Below are 11416 nucleotides of genomic sequence, written 5' to 3' on the forward strand. Positions count from 1 at the left end.
TCCAGGATCGTACAACTGCAGCAGCAGCAGCAGAGGGTCGTCAGGCCCTTTGATCTCAACGAGCTGCCGGCGACGGAGGCGGAGGAGGAGAACGAGGATCCGGATGGAGATAACTAGGAAATTAATTAAGGGGCTTGTTAGGGTTCTCTGGCGTCGGTCGATCGAGCTGGGCTTTGCGTGGATGTTTGTTTGGTGGTGTTCTTAGTTTACTTTATTCTGTTTGGAGTGTGTTGTTCTGTTGTGTTTCTCTCTTTGACTTTTTTCATTTGTTTTTGTTTCGAGCTTAAGTGGAGCTTAATTTGGATGTGGAGTGGAGTTGGACTGTAAATAGCTCGATATCGACCGTCAAAATAAATAAAGACTGCAATAATAGTTACGTATAAATCGTATGTGTGTGATTTCTTCTGAACGAATCTCTTCGTTATTTCATGGGATCGATTCTTGGTTGCTTGAGCTAATTTCATGCTATTGCGTCTCTCCTAAGTAAATAATATCTGCTGTGGTTCTTACCCAAGAAAAAAAAACTTAGTAGTACTGTTACTAGTTACTTTCTTTGGTCCTAAATTGTTATCGAAATATTGCACGTATCTAAATGTTTTTTAAGAATAGATACATCCATATTTCGGTAAATTTGAGTCAAGAATTTAAGATTAGAGGGAGTAGTTTTTAGCGACTGTGCACCTCTCTCCCCCCCTCTCTCTCAAGTCTTAACACAAGATTAATCTATATATATATTGAGAATTGGGGATACCAATTACCAATCTTTCTTATCAATTGCCTAGTGATTTTAATTAAATGCAGTTTAATGTTCCATACATGTCAGAACCTTGAAGCCCATGGTTTTGTGAGGAACCAGGCCGGACTGGGTTTCTACATAATACACACATAAGAGCTGTTATTTCGTCTTCAAGTAAAATTATCAAGTGTAGCCGCAAGAGCTATGCCCAATGCTGCTGCTCCTATATGTGATATATCGACGCGCATACCTCAACTGCAAATCTGACTTTGACGCTAATATAACTTTTGTATCGAGGGCGATACACTGCTCATTTATTTTACTACACGTGCGTAATTTAATTTCGTAATCTTTTCGATCTTCATCGTGCAAGAAGCTATAAATGGTTTATTATTAGCCAGTTTTGTCTTCAAGTGAAACTGTGAGGTAATATGCCTCTGCTATGCCCGTTTCTATTCACCGAGTCAATTCTCAACGTATGGGAAATACATGGACGTCATATATAGGACTCTAATAAATAAATGTGAATGGAAAAATATATAGGGAATTTCCATGCATCGATCAAGATTTAAGGGAATTCATATTATAACTAGACCATTCTGCACCACCATTGCTCTGACGTGAACACATTGTTCATTCGAGCATTGTTAATAACTGCCTAACAAAATGCCCGTCAATATGCATTTACCGTGTTAATTCGAGCACCACCATTGCTCTGACATGAACACAAAATGTCCGAGTTCCACTCGGATTCGGATGTTCGATTTGCCAAAGTTTTCCACATGACAAGCAATAAATCACTTGGACATGACAAATATAAGATACGAATCCGACTCCGTGACAAATATATATGATACGAATCCGACTTAATTTGGCTGTTTAATTATGTAACAAACGAGACGTGGTTGTTTGACTAACACTTTTCTGCATATATACATACATAGGGATTTACCACAAATCTAGCATAGTCATAAGGTGCTGCCTAACAAAACGAAATGTCCATCAATTTACATCCATTTACAATTAATGCTAGAGCACCATCGTTTTGCTCTTACACAAACAAAGATTGTCTGAGTCCTACTCGGATTCGGACGTCCGATTTGCCAAAGTTTTCCACATGACAAAATCACTTAGACAAGACCAACAAAGATCACTTGGACATGACAAGTATTAGATAGGAATCCGACTCCGATTCGGCTGTCTAATTATGTAACAAAAGGGGTACATGGTTGTTTGAGTAACACTTTTCCGCATACATTTGGATTTGCCACACTTGTTGATCCATATGAATATTTTGTAATAATCCTAGCTAGTTAGTTAATTATTGCTTACTATTAAGCTGTGTATGCATATCATACAAATCTCTCTTTGCGAAGATTGATAGCCCCCCTCCTAACCGTGTACTGTGCTAGTTGACCGAGATGATCGATCAACCAAGATCAATATGCATGGCAAGAATTCAAAGATCACATTTACAGCACATCAATGCATAACATATTGACATCCAGGCAGATATCCCCCTCTAGCGTGTGAACAAAAATAAGATATTGTCCTGTAGCCATAGAGGGCAGGTGCAATTTAATCAAGGGGGAAAAAAGATACACAACACACCGCATGCAAAATAAATTGCGGATAGAAGATTATATGCAGCAGAGGTCGAGCATTAATAGGCCCTGCTCCATGACGCATTCGCTGCAATTTGACTAAGAATAAAGAAAGATCATCGGTCACTCCTACATGAGCCGCTCTCCCTATATAAAGGGATCCATTGTCATTCTCGGTACTCATCCAAGCAGCAACAAAGCTAGCGGTTCATCAACAAAGACACACAAATATCTCAACACACAAAGAATTATTTAGCCATGGCAGCCACCTCTCGCTACTTCCCCCGCCTCAGCCTCGGCCTCTCCGGCACCGGCAGCGGCGGGGACGAAGACAAGCCGCCGAGGTACCAGCCAATGCGGGTGAAGTCGGCCCACGAGCTGGACGACGCGCGCTTCATCGACCCGCTGCAGAAGTGCTTCGAGTGCGCCATCTGCGGCAGCACTTTCCGCACCCCCAAGTCCTGCCGCAGGCACATGGTGCGCTCCCACCGTGGCGGCCTCGCCCCGGGGGCGCCGGTGCCCGTGGCTCCCGTGGTGCTCCGCCACGCCTGCCAGCGCTGCGGCAAGCGCTTCCTGACGTGGCGGGCGCTGGCCGGGCACCGGTCCAACCACAACGGTAAGCTCGGGTGTGCCTGGCTCTCCAGGCAGGCGGCCGTGGCGGCCATAGCTGCTGCTACTGCTGCTGCTGCTGCTGCTGCTGCTGCACCTCCTCCTCCTCCCGTGGTGATCGCGAGGGACTTTGATCTGAACGAGCTGCCGCCGGAGGCGGAGGAGGAGGAGCAGCAGCAGGTGGAGAAGGAGAAGGAGAAGGAGAAGGATCCGGCTGCTAACTAGCTTTGGGTTTCGTCAGAAAGCGATTGAGAGAGTGTGCGTGTGGTGTGCTGCTGAGGTTGCTTGTATGTTGTTTTTATTATGTCGTCGATCTAGGTTTAATTATGTTGCTTTTCACTAAATGTAAGATGATCTGGTATGCCAAGCCGATCAAGTAGAGATTATCGATCATCTGTACACCTTCTTTGCCAAAAAGAAGGCTAGCTATCTATATATGTATGTCGTCGATCTTATTTTAGTGTGGTGAATTATGTACTTCTTGGAGACATTGAGAGAAGTAATTATGTATGCATTTCTTTTCGGGTCACAGAAGAAACGCTAGATTTTTATGTGTTCATGAACCGGTGAAACAGAATTTCTCTAGTAGACAAAAGGGAGAGTATTGCCCGACAAAGAAAATTTGTCATGGGCATTAATTTGTCTTTATATGTAAAATAGCAACTTTTACCTGAAGAGGAACACGTGGCTATCTAAATATGACTAGGTAACGGATGTTGAATTCGGATTCGCTTGTGTCGGAACCCGACTCTAATGCGGGTTGTTAGCTACACCCGTTAAAAAGGTTTGTGCACAACAAAATATCACTCTAACACGTGAACATGGTGTGGAAATCTGACTAACATGGCTTGTAAGCGCTAACTCGATGAAAAGTTGAGAACACATCAAAATATTACGCTAACATGGGAACAAGGTGTGTCCGAATCCGACTCGGATTTGAAGTGTTCGATGTTGGCTACCTAGTTAGGAGAGGGAAGCATCCGTAGGTGCGGATTATTTTATTGTTGAAGAAACGGTCTAATATATCCAACAACGAAATTAGTTGCCACATTAATTTATAAAGAAAACCAGGCCAGAAAATGACACAAATTAAAACAGTGGAAATAAAACACACACTTGAACTTGGATATATGTTTAGACTAGCTAGGCAGAGAAAAAACACGGGAAATGTTCTAAGTATGTATGCACGGATATAGGAATTATGGAATCATTTAAATGTCATATAAAATTTTCAACACCACCCTGGCTTAACACAGAAAAACAAAATTTGTACTAGGTAGCATGCGGTTTTCTTTTGCAGAGAAGAGAGAGCTTTATTATTTCCTAAAAAAAAGAAGATAGATAGCCAGTTTTGTCTTCAGGTGATACTATAAAGTCTCTCTCTCTCTCATTTCTATTCTCCCAGTCAACTCTCAAAACGTATGTGAAATATATGGACGTCATATATATATATAGGACTACTTTATTGTTTGCTGTGCAATCACCTCATTAATGCAATCGTGCAATCAAATTTCTTTTTTTTGACGAACAGCATTGATTAAGCAAGAAGAATATACAGGTCTAGCAACACAACAAAACTACCGAAGTGCAATCAAATTAACGTTAACTATCCGATCTGCTGCCTGCGGCTACGGTTCTCACGCTGCGATCCCACCTCCAGTTAATTTGCATTGATCATTGTGGTGTTACCTGAGAGAGTATCGTAGATTGTTAATTGAGTTCTTCTATAGAGACGGGGGCAGTGACAGGGACAGAAGAGGGCTGCACAGGTCGCCGTGACACGTTCAGCCTTCTCTCTGGAGAAGAAGGGATCAAAAGCCCGGTGGCCCTTGACGGTGGTCCTGACTCAAAAAATATAGGCAATTTCCAATAATAGACCCAGATTAATTTACGGGCAACAAAATTCCTTTTAGTAGACCGTATATGTGTAAAACTCTCTAGTACACATTCCCTATTTGCTGAAAGGGATCGACATCTGAGCCCGTGTCGTCCCTGAAATTATAGTTATTCGCCTTTGTCGGATTCCTAGTGTTATTTATATGTCTAAACAATATATCTTTCTGAATCAGAAATGCACACCGATTATTCTTGCACGGATTATGACACTGTGTCTTTTTTCTTGGCTAACATCACCCATATCTTTGACTGTATTGGTTATGATGGGTTTATTTCCTTGTTCTCTCGAAGATCACAATTATTTATAGTATGTTAATTAGGGTGTGCGTTCATTCTGAAAGTTCGTTGTGATCAAAGTTCTTATTCTTGCAGAAAAGTGATCGAGAGGTATATATATAAGATTGGCAAGCAGTCTTGGATCGTTTACACCAACTGTCGTTTCATTTGATTCTTTTCTTGCATTTACAGTGCTAGCACAAATTAGTTGTTACTCGCCCAAGAATGCAACTGTACTATTGCGAGTCAGATTGGGACCATCTGATTTGGCACCGTGTAAGAATCAGTCTAGGGTGGGGGCAGGTTAATTTAGCAAGCTACACATGCAGCATATCCACGTCAGCGTCAACCACAATCCATTATTTTTCTCGATTGGTGTTCAATTCTCTCTGTAACTACTGCTAGAGTCTGTGCCGCCGATTCAACCGTCGCGGGGGAGATCGAGGATGGGGGTGCCGCCACGGCCCATGGGAAAAATGGAGGACTGGAGGGGGGCCACTGCTGGGGAGATAGAGGAGGGGAGGGGGGGTTCTGTAGGAGGGGATAGGCTCTGCCGATGTGGAAGAGGAGTAGAGGATCTCAGGGCGCCGCTGCGCTGGGAGCTCGAGGTGGCGCCGCCGGTGGTGTCGCGGCCCCGGTATTCGCTGCCGTCGCAATGGGAGGGGATGGAGGCCATCGCCTGGAAAAGAGGAGGAGGGTAGGGGTCGGGGGCAGCAGGGTCTGGTCTGTAGTTGGGGGCTTGAGCTAGCTGTAGGCGCGATGGAGCAGAGCAGCAAGCTGCCTAGGACGGGAGGAATAGCCGAATAGGAGCAGCAGGCACGCGTGGTAAGAATCGAGCAGAGCAGCTAGGAGGCGAGCGAGGACGCGAGATGAGCAGCATTCTAGTGGTTGGTCGAGACTTGAGAGTAGTTAGCTGAGCAGCTAGACAATTTGCTGTTTTGATGCATTTCTTCTTTGTAGATTTTTCTGAGAAAAGATTTTTTTATATTGCATACTGCTATGTCTCCATGGATGGTAATTTGATTATTTGTAGGTATGCATTCATCATTAAAATAGTACTCCCTCTGTCCTCCGTATTAAATGACTTTCTATTACATGTATCTAAACGCTTTTTAAGCATAAATACATCTATATTTGGATAAATTTGAGTCACTTAATATGGGATGCAGGAAGTAGTTGGATTGATATTTATAATATATTATTAAAATATGGGAGAGAATATACACAATATGTACATTTGACAAACTGCCGAAAATTGAAACATGTTGACAAGGAACCCTTTTAGACTATCGTCGATATCATGGTATATACAACCAAATATAAACAACTTGTTAAGGACGATCTAAACAACCAAACTCGCTTCCTAAGAAAATAAGCCAGAAAGAATCGTCGCCTCGAACACCAAACCACTTGTAGCAATGAGATTGGTAAAAATCTCTATTGTTTTGTCTATTTTAATGAATGTTTTCTGAAAGTCATAGTTTCTCGGGTGTTGAATTATATGTGTACATACACCAATATCATGTTGTTAATGCCCGGTTGTATACCCATATCAGTTTGATCGGAAAGACAAGTGTCTTATTTGTTTCTAACTTCTAACTATGCAGCTAAAAGGAACTCCTAGATTCCCGCGGCAACGCGCGGGGAATCCACTAGTTACAGGTAAAGATGTCACCGCCTCTAAACCGACCCCTTTCGAATACCTAATGTCGACCTATCTCTCTCTTTCCTCCTTCCTTCTCTCTCTCTTGCCCCCCCCCCCCCCCCCCCCCGCCCCCGCGATTCCTCCCAGCTAGGGTCTGTCGCCTCCCTAGCTCTGTTGATGACATCCTCCCAAACTTCGCTGCTGCCTCCCTTGCCCTTCCCGACCATCCCCCTCGTTACTCATAGGCCACTGTTGCGCTGACTCAAACACAAAATGATCACATCCCGCTCGGATTCGGATATCCCACTTACCTTCCACATGAAAAAAAATCGCCCGGACATGACAAGCAAAAACCACTTGGACATTACAAATATTAGATAGGAATCTGACTCCGATTCGGCTGTTTAATTTGGTAAAAAAAAAGGGGACATAGTTGTCTGAGTATTGCTTTTCCGCACATAGACACATGGATTTTTGCCACACTTCTTGATCTCCATATAAATAATTTTTGTAATAATCCCGCGTCTTAATCTGTATAATTATGTTGTAATAATCCCATGTAAACTAAGACTTATCACCTGGCACTAAAAACAGTATGCTTTTAATCATTGCTTACTGTTAAGTTATGCATATATCATACAAATCTCTCTTGGCGAAGAGATTGACAGTTTTTATTCCCTACCTGCATATAGAAGTGGTGGTGCTAGCTGCTAGATGAGACGATCGACCGACCAAGATTAAGACGGACGCCAAAAAATCACAAACATTAATATATAATTACACCCAGCTGCATATCTCCTCCAGCTATATATAGAAGACACATAAAATCTAATTAAGGGAAAATAAATACTGCCTTCAAAATAAGAAGTATACAGTGATTTAACTTGGATACAAAAATTAATCGGTAGGGAGAAATAATCATGGGCCATCACTCGCTGCAATTTAATGGCGAAAAAAAATGTATACTGCATGCAGCTCTCTGATCTCTCTATATAATGGGATCCATCACTCGCTACTGATCATCAACAAAGACACGATTTAACACATAAGTAACTCGAGCTCAATCATCCATGGCCGCCTCCAGCTTCTTCTTACTTGGCCGCCGGCTCGCCGTCTCCTCCTTCGTCTCCGGCGCCGGTGGTGGTGGCGGCGACGAGCCGCCGCGGTACAACCCATGGCGCCTCAAGTCGGCCCACGAGCTGGACGACGGCGGCTCATTAGCCCGGCCCAGCTCCCTCGAGTGCGGCATCTGCGGCCGTGCCTTGCGCACCGCCAGCGCCCTCCGGGCGCACATGCTGCGCTGCCACGCCGACGTCGACCCGGCGGCGCCGCCGCCCGTCCGCCCCTTCGTGTGCGGGCGCTGCGGGCGGCGGTTCCTGACCTGGTGGGCCCTCGGCGGGCACCGGTCCAGCCACAATGGACGGAAGGGCTGCTCGCGGCTCTCCAAGCAGCAGCATGCGCAGGCCATGGCGGCCAGAGCTCCTAAGCCCGCCGTCGTGAGAGACTTTGATCTGAACGAGCCGCCGGCGCCGGAGACGGAGGAGGAGGAGAACGAGGATCCGGTGGCTCCAGCTGCTAAGTAACCACAGTAGTAGCTCAGTTAGTTGTCGGTAGTCGACTGATAGAGCGTGTTATGCTGTGCTGAGCTTTGCTCTTTTTTTTTAATGTCTAGCTTAATTGTCAGATTGGAGATGTAATAATTGGCTCGATGAATCGACGTGTTTTGAATTTTTTATAAAGTGCGAGCAAAACATATATGTTACTCCCTTGGTTTCAAAGTGTAAGCATGTAACTTTTGTTGACTCTCAAAATTTTAAGAATTTGAGCGAACTTGTTGTAGTAAAAGACGTGAACATCTGTTATACGAAATAACCTAGGAGTAGGAACTTTTAGTTGAAGATGAACGTGCTATCTATATAAGACTAGGATTCAGATCTTGGATTCACGCAAATTTTAGTTTGGCATGGTACAAATCTCTCTGGCCATTTAAGCTTGCGTTGGAACCCGACTCTAACGCGGGTTTGTCAACTACGTACACCTGTCAAAAAGTTTTGTGCACGACCACTAGCATGAGAATAGGGTGTGTAAGAATCCGCCCCTCCGGACGATGAAAAGTTGACGAAAATATATATTATTCTAACATGGAAACAAGGTGTGTCCAATCCGACTCGGATCGGAAGTATTCGATGTTGGCTAGCTTGTTAGAAGAGGCAAGCATCATATTTATTGCCGAAGAAACGGTCGAATAAATCCGACCACAAAAGTATTTGCCACGTTTATAGAGAAAACTAGGACCAGAAACGGCACAAATGAAAAACAGTGAAAATAAAATACAGAGCTTGGAGATAGGTTTATACAAGCTGGGCGCAGCTAAAAAAAAAAGTGGAATCATTTAAACGTCACCCTCCCTTAACACAGAAAAACAGTATAACAAACTTGTACTGGCATTTTTCTTTTGCAGAGAAGAGAGAGCTTTATTGCTTTACTCATTTGACTGAAATCTATCTCGTCAATCCAGATGCTAGTCATGGAGATGTAAAGAGTAAACGAATTTCGAATCAGACTTGTATGTATGGTTTATACAAGAATTTACAGCATATCGGGCCAAAGTTGGGCCGGGCTGTCCCAGAGAGACGATCTTGTTTGATGCCCAAAATGACAGGCACTAAGCTTAGAAGTGAAATGGTAATTGAGGAGATTAAATTGGTGGTAAAATAGACCGGATGAAATGGTATTCCATCTAGATTAAGCTAGCAGAACCATTTCATCGTTGGCAATGTGTACTCCTCAATTACCTACCTAAATAGTACTGCAGAAGGATTTTTTTTAAGTACTAAGGATTAGAATCCTTTGAAACTTTTGAAAAATCTTTAGAACCATTTCAAGCAACCAATTAATGTGAGATCATATGGGTAATAAATACGATGCAAATAAAAAGCCAGCAGATATGTATGAAATAGGAAGGCATATATGTAGGGTCCAGAACCTATTATTAATTACAATCCATTTTTTAGAATAATAAAGCAAAAATGTTGGCTCAAAACGTTTCTCTATCCACATCAGCATCCCCTCTCAGCCTCTCCACGCCCCTGCACATCACCTGTGCAATTTGAATATTATACAAGGAAAAAGCAAAAAGCCCACAACGAGAGGCTTCCCATGGGAGAAGCCCACAACCGGATTCCACAAAAAACAAAAACTGACAGTGTATCGGGCTGTTGTGAAGATGATCGAGATATCGACACTGTTTGATGACCAACACGCACTAAATCCACCCAGCCTACTAAAATCAGATTGCTGCCACTAGCAGACCCATGGGTGGGGCATGAAAAATTGACATAAAAAAATCATGACATGCATCGTACCCGTTCAGAAACGGGCTGGAAAATGATCAGAGGAGTAGATAAGCAACCTCAAGTTTGAAGGAGACAGAAAAGAAGTGGTTCTTGAGAAATTGCAACTACAGGCTTGCAAACTCAAGACTGAATTCAAGTAATCCTACATAAATTTAACATGTTTGATATCTGTGCATCCTTTATCTTTAACAAAGAGAGAAATTTTGTTCCAATCGTTCCATGACACCAATAACATGGTAATGTTATTATCTCCCATGCGGCCATGCATAGTTTGCTCCACAACATATAGTACGTCTACTAGCAAATGAAATTAAAATTAACTGCTCTACCCTCATCCATTATCGCAGACATATTGTTTCCTGTGGCTTTAGTCAATCCAAAGGTTCAGTAAAAAATTGTTAAAAAGTGTATCGATCCATTAGTTGATTACGCCGGGAGTGCATTTCAAATCCAAACACACGGTGCAAAAGACGCCCATTTTATTTAAAAATAGACATTGGAGAAGGGTCCTTCGGTTTCAACCATGTGTGATGCCCAATGACACGCACCAAGTCCATCCAGCCAGCTAATGGTTGTAAGTGAAATGGTAATTATTCGCAAAAAAAGTGAAATGGTAACTGAGGAAAGGAAATTGGTAGTACTGGATGAAATGGTAATCCAGCCTGCTAATGGTTGTGCTAGCTCACATGCAACCATTTCATCGTTGGCAAAGTACTCCTCAATTACCTGCCAAATATAACGCAAAGGGATTTTTTTAAAGAAAATACTAAGGATTAGAATCCTTTGAAACTTTTGAAAAATCTTTTGAACCATTTGAAGAAACCAATTAATGCGAGATCACGGGTAATGAATATGATGCAAAAAGAGGCAACATGATATATATGAAACAAAAAGGAATATACATATATAAATATAGCATCCAAAACATATTAGTAATTAGTACAATCCTTTTTTTTAGAATAATGAAAAAATATTGACACATTATCAAAAAAATTCTCTCTCTAGATCAGCATCCCCTCTCCACGTCCCTGTGCATCACCCGCTGTTGCCCTTGTATTTGTCGGTCCAACACAACAATGGTAGAGGTTGTCAGGGCCCTAACCTTTTCAAATTTAAATAGTTTTGAAATCCAACATGCTTGTTTAGTTCAATTGTGTACCCTTAAATGTAAAGTTAATAGTCAAAATTTCGTGAGACAGAGTTGAAATTTCCAACTTCGAGTTTGAGAGAGGCGGAAAAACAAGATGGGTGAGCTTGTTCTCGAGGACTTACGAGTGGTGACTTTAGTTACTTT

The sequence above is a fragment of the Brachypodium distachyon genome, chromosome 1 (assembly GCF_000005505.3).
Source record: "Brachypodium distachyon strain Bd21 chromosome 1, Brachypodium_distachyon_v3.0, whole genome shotgun sequence".
NCBI classification, from domain to species: domain Eukaryota; kingdom Viridiplantae; phylum Streptophyta; class Magnoliopsida; order Poales; family Poaceae; genus Brachypodium; species Brachypodium distachyon.